Source organism: Mirounga angustirostris, unplaced genomic scaffold, assembly GCF_029215605.1.
Source record: "Mirounga angustirostris isolate CCGP_5_RB_7025 unplaced genomic scaffold, mMirAng1.0.hap1 SCAF_16, whole genome shotgun sequence".
Taxonomy (NCBI): Eukaryota; Metazoa; Chordata; class Mammalia; order Carnivora; family Phocidae; genus Mirounga; species Mirounga angustirostris.
In genome coordinates, this window is record NW_026991724.1 from 3,062,883 (window position 1) to 3,080,728 (window position 17,846).

At 52.7% G+C, this 17,846-nt stretch overlaps 1 long non-coding RNA gene across 1 annotated transcript in view; it reads left to right on the plus strand.

The window, feature by feature from the left end:
* Positions 1-17,846, plus strand: part of LOC135362825 (uncharacterized) — a 213,790-nt gene that overhangs the window by 169,038 nt on the left and 26,906 nt on the right. The window contains exon 3 of the long non-coding RNA XR_010408107.1: positions 15,944-16,065. This is a non-coding gene — a long non-coding RNA (uncharacterized LOC135362825). The remainder of the gene's footprint in view (positions 1-15,943; positions 16,066-17,846) is intronic.

Below are 17,846 nucleotides of genomic sequence, written 5' to 3' on the forward strand. Positions count from 1 at the left end.
TACTGTATCAGGTACAGGCCGACCCTTTCTCTGGGGGCGGCGACTGATGGATACGGCGTGGCCAGCACAGTTGTGTGACAGACACACACTCCAGCCAGGGCCTGGGGGCCGTGTGGGACCTGCCCAAACTGGCCTGAGAGGGTGTCTGCTCGTAAAACAACACCAAGAACCCTTGATCTGCAGCCCAAGTTTACTGCCTTAGAGATTATTTGGAGGAGAGAGGGTTACAATTCCATAAAATCCCGTTAGGTCTCCTTTGGCCCCATCCTGACCGGCCCTGCCAACAGCTCTGTGACGGGAGTTGTCCTCGGGACTGCCAGGTCGCACCGTTCTTGGGTCCAGGCCAATGGCTGAGACTAGGACTCTGCCGGGAGCCCCACCCCCCACCCCCCTGCTGAGAGCTATCGAGTCTCTTCCACTCACGTCCTGCCCCCCCATCTCCACTGTCTCTGCAGTGGGCAGTGTCCCCATTTACAGATGCTGACACCCTGGGGCTCAGGAGGTGACAAGTCTTTGCCGACGTCCCACAGCTGGAATTTAAACATAAAATAGATGCCAAAGCAAGTGCTCTTTCTCTGTCCCAGAATTTCCCAGACGTGGAGGTGTCTGCTCCTGGTGGCATGCCAGGGATTTAGGTGGTGCGTAGAGAGCACCTCCCTGTGTCCACAGTTGCAGGTTTCTTGTAACGTGGGTTGGGGAGGCGTAAGCTACGCATGAGCTTATGACACTGCTTAGGCGAGGCTAACGGGGCCCTGCGGCCTGGACGTGGTCGGTCACATGCACGCACCTGGAGCCGCCCACCTGGCTCGCACCCAGCCCTGCCCTGGCGGCCCCATGGCCTCAGGCCACCTGCCCCGCTGGCCCCCGCGCCCCCGGTGACAGGACTTATCTCAGGGGCTGCTGCCGAGTCTCAGTGCCGATGCTGAGAACGGTGCCCACTGCAGGAAGCACGCCGTGGGAGTCAGTGAAGGTGTGCAGTGGTTCTGCTGGAAGGTAATACTATTTTAGCTTAAATGTTGCCATTTAAAGTATTTTCTATTTAAAGAAAAATGGGAGTAGCATTTCGTAGGTGTGGAAATAATGGCCCAGTCGTACCCGACGTCCTCATGGACACTCGCGGATTCCAGAGCATGGTTCTCCGTCCAGGTTGTGCTGCAGCCCCAAAGGGGGAGCTTGCAGGATGCTCAGTGCCTGGGCCCCACCTCACACCACTTGAAACAGAATCACCGGGGGTGCAGCCCGGGTCAGGAGGACACGGGGTCCCAGGTGACCCGCGCACAGTGCGTCTCCTATGTGCATGTGCAGAGTGAGGACTCGGTGTGGCGGGAAGGCCACGTGGCTCTGGATGGTCTGTTGGGAAGGTGAATTTGACCGTAAAGGTGGTGGAGGGCTGGCGTCTCGGGCAGCAGCGGGGACTCTGGGGGCTCAGATGGGGCAGTGGAGACGGCGTGAGCCTGAGGGGTGACCGGGTGTATTGTGTATTTGTGTAATTGAGGTAAAATGCGCGTAACTGAAGATTAACCGTTTTAAAGTCTAAGTGAACAATTCAGGGGCATTTAGTGTTGCGTAATTGTCACCAGTATCTGACTCTAGAACATTTCCATCGCCCCAAAAGGAAACCTGTCCCCATTGGCAACGAATCCCCATCACTGCCCTCCCGGCCCCTGGCAACCACTAGCCTCCTTCCTGTCTCTACGCACGTACCTATTCTGGACTTTTCTGTGGGTGGAAGACATGGCACGTTGTTGTCTACGACTGCCTTGTGTCACTCGGCATGGTGTTTCCCAGGTTCTGCCATGTCTAGCAGGTGTCAGAGTCTCGTTCCTCTTCATGGCTACGTAATATTCCACTGCATGTATAGACCACATGTTCCTTATCTGCTCATGAGTTGACGGACATGTGAGTTGTTTCCACCCTCAGGCTGTTGTGATGTTGTGAATGTTTGTGTACAAGTGTTTGTGTGGACATGGGTTTGCATTGCTCTTGGGCAGATACCCGGACTAGCCTCATGACCCAGAGTTCCAGTCCTCACATAGACCAAACTCACCTTCTTTAAATAGCAACGCTCACAGCTAACATTTGTTTTGGGGGAGGTACTATGTATGGGGCAGTTTTTAGATCCTTTCTTGTTCCCCCTGATTTAATCCTGAGCAGCCCCAGGAAGCGGGCTTAGGGGTACTCCCAGCTTGCCCAGTGACAGAGCACATGAGGCACAGGGCAGGGAGGGCCCCTGTGGACACTCGGCACCTCACGCTCTGCCCTCAGGCTGACTTCTCGCCTGGCCTCTGTCCACAGAGGCAGGGTTGCTATTGATGCAGGGGGGAGAGGTCAGCGTCCATGGGCCCACGCCAGGCGGGAGAAGGAAGGGGAGCAGATGTGCAAGCAGACGAATGATCAGCGTGGTAGAATGGAAGTGAGAGAACCTTCTGGAAACATGGCACCGGTTGAGTCAGTTTGGACAGGGCCTGAAACCTTGGGTGGTCCAGGGAGTGGAGAAGAGGGGAAGGAGCCGCGTGCAAGGCACAGAAGACCAAGGCCCCACCGGGCTCCCGTGCATCCTCGGCTCTCCCATCCAAAGACATCACCCGGGATCCCCTCCGGGCTCGTGGCCTGGGAGGGAGGACCTGCCACTATTGGCAGGAAGCTTCTCTTCTCCTTCTCCCTGTCAGGCCCTGGGGATTGTCCCCAGCCTGTCCCGTCCAGCCTCGTCTTGTAGAAGAGGGGTTAGAGGCCGGGAACGCATGGTGGGCTGTGCCCGGATGACGTGTCGATGGTGAGAGGCCTCCAACAGGGCCTCAGCACAAGCTTGTCCACTCCAGCACCTCTGACGGTCACCCTGAGGACGAGGGAAGGGGGGAAAGCTGGCTGCCGGGCTTGGGAGAGCACGGTGAGAGACAAGGGGCCAGGGAAGGTGGCTAGGGAGGCATGGCTGTGGAGCAAAGACTCAGACGGGGTCAGGGAACCCGGCGTGGCCCCCACTCTACCGCCTGCTGGTCTTGGGCAGGCCTCGCAGACCCCAGCCTTATCACCTGTCACGGGAGGTGGTCGGCCAGGAGGCTGTCTGAGGACACCACCACCTCTGAAGGACACTGCGTGGGAACGTGCTCACCTTGCCTCCCCCTGATGCCCCACAAGCGTCAGTTCTGGGGTTCAAGGTCACCTCCGAGCTACATGACTTCCTGACCTGATGAGTCTCCTTTCCCTTATTTGCAAAACACAGATAATAAGTGCATTCAGCCCTACAGGAGCAGTGAGTCTTCCGTGCACCAGGCATCGCGGGCCCGACCAGTGCCAGCTTTTGTCACTGCCGTTTGGCCACCAAAAGAGAGCCTGAGCTGGGCCCCCAGCTCTCCAAATCTAAGTGGAGGAGGAGGAGGTAGAGAAGAGGGGAACAGGAGGAAGGGGAGGAGGAGGGAGGAGCTGGGAAGGAAGAAGCTGGTTCGAGCGTGTGAGAAAGTGGCCCTAGGATCTCCAGTCCTCATTTCAAATGCGGGCTTTAATTACACATATGGGGCTGGCAAAGAAAAATATGAACCCCCAAGAGGGTCATGACCTCAGAATATGTTTTTAAATACACAGAGGAAATTCCCAATTTGATGCTGCTGGATGGGTAGTGTTTTTGTTCTTTCCCCTTGCTAAAATCTGGTGCGTGACCCTCAGCCAAAAAGCAATGCTACCTTGACACTCTGTGTTTAACATTAGAGAAGGGGCCCGGCTGGTGTTTTCTGCTTTGGTGAGAGCCTGGCTGGGGTGGACACAGTCATGCTCAGCGCACCTTCGTTTCAGACCAGAACGACAGCACCACCTTAGGGAGTGGGAGGGAGCAGGGGAGGAGACCAAAACGAAAGCGAAGCGCATCAGCGATTTCCAGCACTAACAGTGAGGATGCTGCGTATTGTTTTCTATCAGAAAACACATGCCAGATTCAGCATCTGACTTACGAGCAGGGTGTAACCTGGGCCACCGAGCCTGGTGGTCGGTTTCCCGGGCAACAAAACCATCCATGACCGCACTGCACTCAGTGAGCCACTTAATCAGGTCCCCACATTATTTGTGCCGCTTTAATCAACAAAACTTTTTTTGTTGCAACCATTTTTATGGAAATTTTTTTTTTTCCAAAATGACTTGCACATTTCTCGGAGGGTTTGGGACATACTTTGAATTTCTCCAGATGCCACGGCTGTGAGCGTAGGTCAGTACACTGTGGCTTCCACGGCGGCTCGTCACTCATCCCACCAGGAGCAAAACAGACAAGATCCCTGCCCGCAGGGCACAGACACTCCGGAGAAGAAAGCCAGCAGGAAAACAAAAAAACCCGTGGTGCTGGTGTTAGGAGGAGCAGGTGCGGAACCACCGCGAGGTCGGCCACTTTCCTCCGAGTCTCCGGGTCTTTGCCTCTGTACGAAATTGTCCAGCCTGCTGTTCCCTTGAGGATCCTCGGATTCGTGGTGGTAATAGTTTTCTTTCTCCTGTAGTCTTCCTTGAATAGGAATTTCTGAGCAAACCAAAGGAAAGGCGCCGCCTTCCTGCGGACTGCTAGCTCACCCCCAGGCCCTCACCGAGGGCTGCGGGCCTCTCCGGCTGCCCGTCCATCCGTCCGTCCGTCTGTCAGTGCCTCCCAGAAGCTGGAAGCACACGGCTGCTAGAGCAGGGCTGACGGCCAGCATTAAGTGGCACAGATTGGAACCCATCGTGACGGCTCCAGAGCTTTTTCAATGTACTGTTAGATACTTGGTTAGTTTCTGGAAGAGAAGTTCCTGCCTATTCGGCTGTGGCTCTGTTTCTCTACGGGGTCCGTGGGATTCGGCTCCGTTAGGGTCTGTGGGATTCGGGCTTTGATGAGGTCTGCTGCATTAACGAGGAACCTCAAAAATTAAGTGAATGGCAGCGCCCGAAGAGTGCTTTCGTGATGAAATTAGCATGGCTCTGCGAATCTGTCCTGCCCCTCCTCGAACCACTGGCTGCCCAGCCTCGGCCCCAAGGGGACAGGGCAGCACTGACGGCAGGTCCCGAGGCCCCACTCTGCGCTGGACCCCCGAGCGGGCTGTCCCGCTGCAGCTCCCAGGGAGCCCCTCGCCCCAGGCCTGGAGCGGGACAGCCCGTGAGGGGGTCACTGTCACTGCGTGACCTCAGCAAGCCACTTCCCTCTCTTTCCACCTGAGTGTCCCCGTCTCTAAAGCGGGAATAACTGTACCCTCTGCTTCGTGGGAGCACAGAGGGAGTGAATGAGCTGTCCATATCCGATCAGCAGCACCCAGGCTTAAGTGCACGGTAACTGTTAGCTCTCCTTGTTATCACTCACGTGCAGTGTGGGAGGACCCGGTGCAAGCGCCTGCCTATCAGAACACGCCTATGAGGAATGAATCTTCCACGGTTGTGCTCCGTCATGCATTAGAATCACCTCATGACCTTGAACATTCCCAGTGCTCCAGCCAATACACACCAACTGCCAAATAGATGCCAGGGTGCAGAATCCAGGCAGCGGTAGATGGTAAAGCTCCCGGGTGATTCCTGTGTGTGGCCCATTCAGGGAGCCCGGGTAAATCTAGCACAGAGGCTCCCAGAGTCAGGTCCCTGGATTGGCAGCATCAGCATCACCTGGGAACTTGCTAGAAATGCAGATTCTGAATCAGAAACTCTGAGAGTGGGGCCCAGCCGTCTGCACATTAACACGAGCCCTGCCCCCCACCCCATGATTCTAATAGTGCGAGAGTTTGAGAACTGCTGATCTAGAAGGTTCTAAGAAGAAGAAAACACAGCCTTTATCAGGTTCAACTAAAAATTGTTTTCACAGCATGTGTTTTGAAGCAGGGCAAGGTGTCAAGGAGCACCCCATCATCGCTCCCACCCCGTGGGGCCTGGGAAGAACATGAGGCCAGCTGACCATGGGACGCTGGGCTGGTTCTCCCTCCCCCCCTGAACCAGCGCTAATTCCACCACCGACACACAGGCGCACCTCCCCACCCCGCAGGAAGCCGAGCATATCCCAGCCGTTTCTCTCCCGTCTGGGCTCTGCCCTGGGGATGATAAAGGCAGCCCTCGGCTCACGGAGACTCCGCTGCTAATTAGATCCAGATGCAGCCTAATGAGCCCGCAGGCCGCCCGGCCCGGACCTGGCAGGCACTTGGGCCCCTGACTGCCCAGGAGGGGTGCATCTGCACAGGGAGGAGGGCATGGGCGCCCCAGGCCTCCCTGTCCACAGGCGCGGTTGGTGACTGTAGTGTGCGGAGGGCCACCACGGGGAGGGGACAGGAGCACCTGCTGAGTGAGAGAGGACACAGCTTAAAACAACTGTGTGTGCTAGAGCCATAGCAGGGGCACAGGAGGACCCGTGGGGGCCACCGAGGGTCCACTGGGAGGCCCTACTCCTGTGAGCCCTTCTCCGAGCCCATCACCTCTGCTGGCTTCTGAACCCTCCCGAAGGGGCCTGTCCCACGGGCTCCCAGGCCCAGCTGCTTCCCTGGAAACCATCAGGCGGAGAGGGGCCCACGCTGGGCTGTATGGCCTGCTTGGGTCTCCGCAAGGCCTGTCCCTCCCCTGAGACTTGCTCAGGGATGAAAGACGTGTGTTTTCCCCTGCTCCTGAGAACCTTCTAGACCAGTAGTTCTCAAACCGTGCCTCCGTCAGAATCACCCAGAAGGCCTGTTAATGTGCAGATGGCTGGGCCCCACTCCCAGAGTTTCTGATTCAGAATCTGCATTTCTAGCAAGCTCCCAGGTGATGCTGTTGCTGCCAGTCAAGGGACCCAGCTCTGAGAGCCTCTACTCTGGATTAACGTGGGCTCCCCAACTGGGCCACACACAGAAATCAACAGAGAAGGCCTCGGTGTTCCCCTACCACCCACCCTCCTTCCCAGAAATCAGGAAAGGGTGGACTTTGGGGTGGCCGCCCATATTGCAGATGAGTAAACTGAGGTTCAGAAAGCTCAAGGACACACTTGGGGTCGCTCCTAGTCAGGCACCACCTGGTTTCAAACAGCTGCTGTTCCCATTAAGTCCTGTGGCCTCCTTAGTCCTCTGTCCCCACCCTGCCATGGTCTTGGGGTGGAGGGTGTCTTCCAGGAGTGAGGGCTGCTTCTTATTCTCCGAGGCCTGAGATGGGCGACCCTGACAAGTCCAGTGGCCCTCATCCAAACTGTGCTCAGACACCCACGTCCCTCGTATCTCGTGGCTCTGTCTCTTCCATCACTGACTTTCGTGGTCAACACGTGCATCTGAGCCAGGCTGGCAGAAGGGCAGAGGGCATGGAGCACAGTGGGGAGGTTTGGCCTGGACGTGGCATCCCTCATTTCTGCTCACGTTCCATGGATACAGTCTGGCTCGTGGCCTCGCCAGACTGCAAGGGCCGCTGGGAAACATGGTCAGGCCTGAAATCGGTTGTGAACAGCTAGCTGATCTCCACCACGATGCAGCTTGAGCCAGGTGGATTCCACCGCCCAAAAGAAATGAAAACGTTTGCACAGAAGACTTGCCACGAACGTTCACAACAGTGTCAATCCTGGGAGCCCCAAACTGGAGACCCTCCTGATGTCCATCTGCAGGAGGAGGAAGGGGCAAGCAGGGGCTCTCCGCCCTGAGGAGTACTACTCAGCACTCAACATGCAGGCAGTGCTGATGAGGCACAGGTCGGATGAACCTCAGAGACATCCCAGTGAGTGAAAGAAACCAGAAGCGGATGAGGACATTCATATGATGCCATTGTATGAAAATCTAGAGCAGGCGAAACCACTTTCCAAGTGAGGAAAAGCAGACTGTGGCTGCCTGTGGCCAGGGTGGAGCAGGGCTGCAGAGGGCGGGAGGGGCTTTCCAGGAGGCTGGACGTGCGTCATGTCTTCTCGGGGAGCGGGTGGGGGACATGGGTGGATGTGTTCATCAGAAGTCATCAGGCTGCACCCTCGAAATGGATGCGCTGTATTGTAGGCAAATATTCCTCAGTACAGTTGATTTACAAAGAAAAACGTGTAGATATGTGTGTAGCTACCCTGCTTCAGGGGTAACTGTGTCCGTGTTTTCTGCCCCACCCCACGGGAAGCTCCCCGCCGAACCTTCTCTGCCTCCCCGCCAATGCCACACCCCACGTACCGCAGCTCGCTCAGCGCGTCCTTCTGGAACGAGATCAGTTTGATTTAAAGTCTTCTAGCCCTTCCTAACCGCCCGAGCTGTTAGGCATCCAGAGCCGGTACATCTCCCAGACAGCTCTGAAGTGACGTGGGGCGGGAGTTTGCCAGCGGCTGGCCCACACCTGTTCCTTCAGCCAGCTGGGCCCACCTGAGTCTCCAGTGCTGGCCAAGGGCACGTCCGCTGCACCCACACCCATGCCCCCAAGTCCCCTGGCCTCGGACTGCTGTTCTTCCCCGAGTCCCTCCCGACCTTTGGCTTCACCCCTTAGTTTCCTTTAATCCTGGTCCCCCAGATAGCAGGCCTTGCAGGTCCCCACGACTGCTCACCTCAGCCCTGGCCTCTTTGCAGGGCTGGCCAGGTTTCAACCATGGGACGGGTCGTGTCCCCAGGCAGAAATTCAGAGTCACGGGGGGCCTAAAACGTATCTCACCTGGACAGAAAAAAAGGTTCACAGGACCAACTGGATGGGTCTGAAGTCAGACCTGGGATCTGTGGAGATGAGCAGAAGATCCAGGAGAGGCGGGGATCACCTTGCTTTGTCTGCCCACCTGGGGAGAACATTGCAGAGGGAACAGAATGTGCACCACCCTGAAGCCAACGAGGGCCTGGCACACTGGAGGGTCGGCCAGGCCACACAGCCGGAGCAGAGAGGCGTCTGGGCTGCAACAGGCAGGAGCGGGAAGAAGCCAGGCACTGGGGGCCTGGCAGTCATGGTGAGCTTGTTGGCTTCACGGTAGGGTGTTTTGGGTGGATGTGTTCTGGCTTTTCGTGTGAGCATTCTGGCTAATGTGGGAACAGAGCGTAGGGCAAGAGCAGAAGCAGGGAGAAACTGGCAGGTATTAGGGTGAGGAGGAGGGGGGCTTAGACCACCCGAGGTAACAGGGAGGTGGCAGAGGGGGCTGGGTCCGGGGCCAGCGGGATCTGCACCAGGACTGAACATGGCCTGTGAAGGACGGAAGAACAAGGCCGACCCCAGGGCTTTTGGCCTGAGCAGCTGGAAGGAGAATAGTCGTGTATTTTCTTTGATATCCAGCTGTGGACAGAACAGTAAAGGCGCTTGCCTTCTGGACTGTACAGGCCAATGCGGGGGAAGCTCTCAAAAAAAAAGACAAGAATTAAAAAAATGCATGTAAATTATAATAAGTGCTTTTAAAGCAAATGAGGAAAATGCATTCCGTAAAAATGTTAGCTCTTGGTGGGCAGGAGTGCCTTGCTATCCCTACCCACCCACCCCCCCGCCATGGCCTGGCGCCTAGAAAGTGCCCAGCAATGCAGCATCTGGTGGTCAGTAAATATCTGCTGAAAAACAAATGGAAAAGGACAGGGCAGGCCACAGTCGTCGAGCCTACATGTGTGTCAGGGAGTGCGCGCAGGGCTTTTGTATGCAGCGTCTCAGGCCATCTCCCCAGTAGCCTCTGAGGACAATACTGGCAGTATCCACATGTTATTGATCAGAAAATGGAGTCCCAACGAGGCTACAAATTTACGCGAGATCAGCTAACCAGCAAATGGAATGTAAACCCAGGCAGTCTGGCTTCAAGGACCCTACTTTTAACAGTCACATGATTCTGCCCCAGTTAACCTTCCATCCAGCCATCTGTCCTCTCAACCATACTTTCATCCATCCATCCATCCATCCATCCATCCAGCTACCCACCCACCTACCCAACCACCCACCCACCCATCTACCCAACCATCCATCCACCCACCCATCCATCCACCCAGCTACCCACCCACCTACCCACCCACCCCCCATCCAGCCAGCTAGCTACCCACCCACCTACCCAACCACCCACCCACCCATCTACCCAACCATCCATCCACTCACCCATCCATCCACCCAGCTACCCACCCACCTACCCACCCACCCCCCATCCATCCATCCAGCTACCCACCCACCTACCCAACCACCCACCCACCCATCTACCCAACCATCCATCCACCCACCCACCCACTTCCCCCCACCCATCCATCCACCCAGCTACCCACCCACCTACCCAAACACCCCCCCACCCACCCACCTATTCATCCACCCACCTACCCACCCATCCATCTATCCACCTACCCAACCATCCACCCATCCACCCACCTACCCACCCATCCATCTACCTACCTACCCATCCATCCATCCATCCATCCACCTACCCACCCATCCATCCACCCACCTACCCACCCATCCATCTACCTACCTACCCATCCATCCATCCATCCACCCACCTACCCACCCATCCACCCACCCACCCAGCTACCCACCCACACAGCCATCCACCCAGCTACCTACCTACCCAACCATCCATCCACCCACCCAACCACTCACCCAGCTACCTACACCCTATCCACCCATCCACTGAGCCATTCAATCAAACATCTACTCAACCATCCAGCCATCATCCATCCAAGCACTCATTGAGCACCAGCTGTGTGCCAGGCACTAGAGATATGATAGTGAACAAACCACACATGCTCCTCATGTTCTTGGAAATTCCAGCCTATAGGAGGAGACCAACATGAAAGTTGAACCTAGGAGGATTAGTGGTGTGAGCCAACGAGTATAAACAGAGACACATCTGTTGGTTGTGGAATTGGCTCCACCTGGAATGAGCTGTCATTGCACATGGAAGCCAGAGCTCGGCCTGGAATGGCTGAGAATATGCTCAAAAAAGTCCTGCCGTGACAGGGCTGACCCAGGAGCAAAATTGTGAAATCATGCAGCTTGTCCATAAACCTCTCTCTCTGTTTGGAAACTTCCAGCACCCACACCAGGGGTTCTCACGCTATCCTCTGAATGCCAGAGCCTCCCACTCAGGCTTCCTGAGCTCCAGAATTCTCTCTTCCTCCTAGCTTACTTGTCCCCTACTCCAGGACCTCAAGTACCTGCAAGTGTTGAACCCCAATCCCTGTTAATATGCTAATTATGATCCCCCATCCGAGGAGCAGAAGGGTTAGGACACAGGAAACAGACCCTGGTCTTCAGAAGGTCTTGAAGGGAATGTCTCAAGCAGTGGCCTTTCTGGCCCTGCATGGGGTAGTCCAATTTGACCACCCAACCTCCATGACTCCTGCTTCAGGGATGAATCTCTCGGTTTCCTCTGGGATCTGTCCCTTCCGTCCTCTCACTCCACAAGATTCAAGTGTGGGTGACACCACCCCCCAGTTCCAGAAGTGAACACAGGACCCAGACCCAGACAACCCGAGTCACAGTGATTGGTTCAGAGATTTCTCAGGATCCAGCCTGTAAGTGTCACCCCTATGGTGTTGCTGGAACAGCGGAGAACCAATCACATTCTTCACTCTGACCTGACCAAACTGGTGCGTGTAAGTCCAGAGTTGCCAGAGGCCACTACACAGAGAAAATGAAACCAACCTAGAGCAGAGTAGAACCAAGGGAAGGGAGAGGGGCAGACTGTCACATGATCCAAGTGCCTGGATCCAACTGTGCCTGAACTCCTGGGTTGGGGGACCTTCTATTATATGAGTCACAGAGTCTGTTGTTTTTATTACTTAAACGTGAAATGAGTCTCAGTCACTGAAAACTGAAAGAATCTTGACTCCCATGACATGGGTGGAGTCATAGAGCCACACATCGGGTCAACCCCATTAGAATGCCATGTGCAGATTGAAGTCCTGACATCACTTCCTCCGAGACGGTTCTGTGGCTTCATCCTCTCCTTGCCCCAGCAGGAGATGCCGCTTTGCTTTGGGTAGCTGCATGGCCGGGGGCCACTCTCCCTCCCTCCAGCTCCATTTCCTCGTCCACACAAGGGTGAGGCCGGGACTGTGCTGTCCTCTCCTGAGGCTTCTCAAAGATCCTGGGGCCCTTCCTTTACTCAGTGAAGCCATGAGCCTCTCCTCGTATTTATTTAAATGAATGAAGTGAGGTGACATGCTGTGCACCGGTCAGCGTCCTCTCCCCACATCAAGGAGAGAAACGGGACCAGAAAGGATAAAACCAGTGTTAACAAGGAATTACTTCTGGGAGGTGGGATTTCAGACAATTTTAATTGCATTCCTCACGCCTTTTTTGTTTAGCATTAATCCCTTTTCTAATCAGACCAAAGATGAATTTTATTTTAAAGGAGAGAAGGAATTAAAAACAGAAGTGACCGGGCCGTGGAAGCTGGCAGGAGGTAGGGAGATGGAGGGGATGGGATGTTCCTCATGGGGAACGCTACAATGTTGGCGCCGTCTTTGTCCTTTGGAATTTCAGTCCGTGGTACTTTAAAATGGCCATGCTCATGGGGTTTCCCTGCTGGGACATTGAAGAAGCTGCCAAACTCCAGAATGGCCCGGCAGACAGAAATAGATGAGGCACCCCAACTACGATTATCAGTTTCCCAGTGATAAAGGCTTCTGGAAATGCACATCGCAGACCCTGAGCGGGCCTCTCCAAGGCTGTCCACACCAGACACCGCGCACCGATCCACTCTCCTCCCGCCGAGCCCAGGCAAAGCTGCGTGCTGCTTCTCAGAAGCCGCCCCGGTGAGCTGAGCTGGCATAGCGGATGAGACCTGGATGCCCCCAGAGCCTCAGGGGGGCCCCAGACTTGAGGGGCCCATGCCCAGCTGGGATGAGATGGGGAGCCCCAGAGCCAAGAGCAAGCGGACCTGTTTCATGGGCTAGAGCAGAGTTCTCAGACTGGAATGAGAATCACCGATGTGGACCCTGTTCCCAACGCCGCAGGTCCAAGGGGCCTGAGAACCTGCATTTCTAACAAGTTCCCAGGGGGTGTGGATGCTGCTGGCTCCGGGACCCCACTTTGAGAATGACCAGATTAGAGCAAGAAAAACCCAGAATCTGTCACTGAGGTCGATTAGAAGCCAGAGGTTCTCGACATTAACTGCATCTGACCTGACTCCCAACCCCCATCCCCACCCCCGAGATTTTGACCTGGTTGGTTTGGGGTGGGGTCAACATGAATATTTCTTTGAAACCTCCTCAAGCATTCGGACGTGCAACTAGAGCTGAAAACCAGTGCTATAGACATTTCCAAATGTTAGATTTCTGTGCCCTTTACTTCTTGCTCCTTAAATGTCCATTTTCCTTTCTATTTATTTACTTATTTATTTGGGAGGGTGATATAAATTAGTTATAATTGTTCATGGCTGTAACTTTAGCTCCACAGATGGAGCTTGGTGGTTGACATTTAATTACTTACTGAATGACCCATTTCTCTTATGAGTGACACAGGAGTCCTAAAGTGGATCTAATAGGATCTACTGGATCTCGTGAGGACTGCTGAGGTCACAGCCATGAAGTCTGAAGAAGGAGTGCAATCTTGTAAATCTAGAATATGCTGTTTGTTCCAAGAATAAGGTGGATAAACCAGCCATATTGAAACCCTGATTATAACAAATGTAATGATGGGGGAAGGGAGGGAGGGAGGAAGGAAGGAAGGAGGGAGGGAGGGAGGGAGAGAGGAAGGAAGGAAGGACTTTGATTCTGAAGCCCAGGTACTCGCCGGAAAACCGGGCCAAAGGGAGCCCTGCCTTCGAGTAGAGCCGAGCTCCAGGAGCCAGAGCCCCTGGTCCAAGGGTAGAGCCTGCGCAGGAGGTCCCCAGGACATCATTCCTGGCTTGGGGGAAATGGACGGGGGCTTTGGGCAGCACCCTGGGAACCTGTGGCCACTGCAGGCACCCGAAGTCACAGTGTGTGGCCTGGGAGCCGCAGGGCTTCTTGTGATTTTTTTGTGGACCCCGGGGATCCAGGGGGCTGAGGTTGCTGGGTGAGGGGCTTTGGGCCCCAAGAGATGCTGCTGTGCTTCTTCGTTCTCGCCCTGTGAACTACCTGTGTCCCAGGACTGCTGTGCACCCCAAACCCCAGGGGGCCAAGATCCTCCTCGGGGAAGTGTGCCCAGGCCAGGGGGGGCAGGCGGCGGGGGCGGGTAGCAAGATCCACAGACCAACCCCAAGGCCACACCGGATTGCAGGGCTATTTTTTAAATGATACCAAGCTTTGCACAAGGGCCTTGGCATGCAGGCTCCTCCTCCCATGGGGCATCTCTGCAAGCGGGGATCAGGGGGGCGGGGAACTGCTCCATCCCAATCAGTTTCTGGGATTGAGTCGTCTTTCTCTAAATAAGTAAATTAGCTCTAATACCCTTATTTGCTATCAACCTTATAAACCTAACGCAAACCAGATGGGCCTGGCTTCCCGAGCCCCCCACGCTGCATGGCCCAGCCTCCTCGGGTCGGCCCTTGGCTGACTGGCTTCCTTAGCCCCTGCACCCCTCCTCATCCCTACATAAACAGCCCCTCCGAAAGGAGAGCGTGTTTGGATTGCTGCCCATGCCAGAGGCTTCCTGGGGTCCTCCCAGATCTTCCTGGGGAGCAAGCTCAGGAGCCATACAGAGATGACTCATTTTCAGGGTCAGCCCCAACCACACCTTTGGTTCCCCATCTCATAATTTATTATTTTCAATAAGAAAGCATGGATGATCTTTCTTCCTCGTTGTCAAAAGTGATGTTTTCATTTCTGGAACTTTAGAAAAGACAGATATAAAAAAGAAAATCGCCTATAACCTGTCTACAGGGATGGTTAATGCTCTGGGAACCAGCCTCCCAGACTTTTATCTGGAACAGAGGTCGACACACTTTTCCTGTAAAAGGACAGTTAGTGAACATTGGGAGTTTTGTGGGTGATACGGTCTCTGTCTGAGGTCTGCTGCCATAGCATAAAAACAGCCATAGACAACATGTCCACGAGTGGACGGGCTATGTACCAATAAAACTTTATCAACAAAACAAAACAGAAACAGGTGCTGGGCCACATTCAGCCCACGCGCCGTAATCCATTGACTCCCTGTCTGTACAACAGAAATAAAGTCTGGGCCACATACGTAGTTTGACATTCTCCCACTTGTCATATCAGAAAAAGTGAAAAGAAACAGGTGGAATTTGCATCTGTACTTTATTTAACCCAGTCTATACGAAACAGTAACATGAAATAATACTAACAAATTACCAATGAGAAATTTTACGGTTTTTGTTTTTGGGTTTTTTTTTTTTTGGTACCAACTCTTCAAAATCCAGACTTTATTTTTACCCTGATAGCACATCTCAGTGTGGGGGAGTCACGTTCCCGATGCTGGGGAGCCACGTGTGGCTAGTGGCCACCGCAGTGGGCGGCGTGGGTCTGTGCCTCACTTTACCTCCTACCACTTGTCTTACAAGATGGCGCCCTCTGCCCACTGCATGCGTGGCTATGACCAGCTACTTGACCTCTCTGTATCCTACCTTCCCTGTTTGTCAAGTGAAGATTGCAATGCCTGTCTCATAATGTTGTGTAAGAATTATATGAGGAAATGCTCACAGGTCCCACCTGGGGTCTGGAAAACAGCAGACGCCCATTAAGTGCAAAGTCTTGGGTTAGCTGTCAGCATGAAGGCACAGCCACAGAAAGGCATTCTTCTTGTCCGCTTTCCCATCACCCCCACCACCAAAATGGCAGGGGCCTTTTGAAGTCAGCCATCCAGCCCACCTCCCCCCAGCAAAGTAGGGAGAGGCCAGCCTGAGGCCCAGAGAGGTTAAGAGACTTATCCAAAGTCACTCAGCCAGAAAGGCCTAGAAGCCGTTAGTAGTAATGGGCACCTGAAGCATTTAAAAAATGTCATTTTTTATTCACCAAAAATTCAGAGTTTAAAAAGTAATGAAATGTGATTTACCACATCAATAGGTTAAACAAGAAAAACCATAATAATCTTAGTAGACACAGAAAAAGCATTTGACAGAACGCATCATTTATTCATGACCAGAAAGAAACTCTCAGGAAAATAGGAATACAGGACACTTCCTGACCCTAATCAAAGTCCCTTCAAAACCCTACAGCTAACATCAGACTTGCTGATGAGAGCCTGAACGCTGGTCCTCCAAGAGCTGAAACACGGCAAGGATGTCCTCTCCCAACGCCCTCCTTCACATCCCACTGGAAGTTCTAGCCATGCGATCAGGTAAGAAATAAGAAATAAAGGGCACGCAGATCAGAAAGGGAAAAATAAAATTGTCCTTTATTTGCAGGTGACACGATTATCTATTTAGAAGAATCCCAGAGAATCTTTTTTTTTTTAAGTTTTAGAATAAATAAATGAGCTTAGCAAGATCACGAGACACAAGGTCAAGATGTATAAAGAACTGACACATACCTCACCCTTTACCCAAAAAGTACTCAAAGTGGATCATGAATGCCCCACCCTAAAAGTTATAGCAATAAGAGACACTGAATCTATTTTTGTTTGAGGTCTTTTACCCCATAATATGAAATGAGTAAGGTAGTTGATAAATTTTACCCCGAACACTGGTGCATGGAGGTATGTTGTCCTCTCTGTTTTCAGCGGTGATCATTTTAATGGCCTAAAGAAAGCTGGAATTATCCTGAAGCTAAGAGTAAATGTTTCTTTAATTGACTTCGTTCTCTGGCACCAATAGCATCTGTGTATATCATGTCTCTATATATCTGAACCAAGTTGTGTGCAGAGAAGTTGATGTAACTATATGTACAGAAAACAATTTTTACAGTTAAAATTCACATTTTAAGTCTTTTTAAAAAAGGATCATTAACCTAAAGATAAGATGTAAAACTCTAAAGTTTCTAGGAAAAAAAAGTGTTAAAATCTACATCACCTTGTGTTTGGCAGTGTGTTTAGATATGGCACCAAGAAAATCCATGAAAGAACAAAATTAGTAAATTGTACTTTATCAAAATTAAAAACATTTCCTTTGTTAATGACACTGTTAAAAGAATGAAAATACAAACAAGAGACTTGGAAAAAATCAGATATCTGATAAAAAAAAAAAAGAGGACGTGTATCCAGAATATATAAAGAGCTCTTACAACTCAACAATAAGAAAACAGACCAATTAAAAATGAGCAGGGGCGCCTGGGTGGCTCAGTCGTTAAGCGTCTGCCTTCGGCTCAGGTCATGATCCCAGGGCCCTGGGATCGAGCCCCGCATCGGGCTTCCGGCTCAGCGGGGAGCCTGCTTCTCCCTCTCCAACTCCCCCTGCTTGTGTTCCCTCTCTCACTGTGTCTCTCTCTGTCAAATAAATAAAATCTTAAAAAAAAAAAAAAATGAGGAAAAGATCTGAACAGACACTTCACCAAAGAAAATATATGGATGACAGAGAAGCATATGAAAAAATACCCAACATCACTTGTCATTAGGGAGATGCAAATTAAAACCATAGTGAGATATCACTACACACCTGTTAGAATGGCTAAAATCCAAAAACCCGGTGGGAATTCTCATTCCTTGCTGACACCGCAAAATGGTTGAGTCAGCAGTTTCTTATAAAGTTAAACGTACGCTCACTATATTGAACTGAAAACTCTTGTTTACACAAAATCATTCATGTGAATGTTTATAGCAACTTTATTTGCTAAAAACCGGACACAACCAAGATGTCCTTCAACAGACACGTGGATGGACAAACTATAGGACATCCATACAATGGAATACCACTCAGAATAAAAAGGAATGTGTCTGTCATCGCTTCACACCACGGAAATCACCTAAGTGCGTTTTGCTAAGTTTAAGAAATCAGATTCGAAAGCCTACATATTATATATGCCATTTCTAGGACAGTCTGGAAAACAGAAAAGTGGTTGCAGGGAATTGGATATGGAGCAGTAATGCGTTACAGAGGGGACACGCTCAGGAATTCTGAGGGTGCTGGAGCTGTTCTGTGGGGCACTGGGCGATGCCAGATAAAAAACGTTCATGGGGAAACGGGT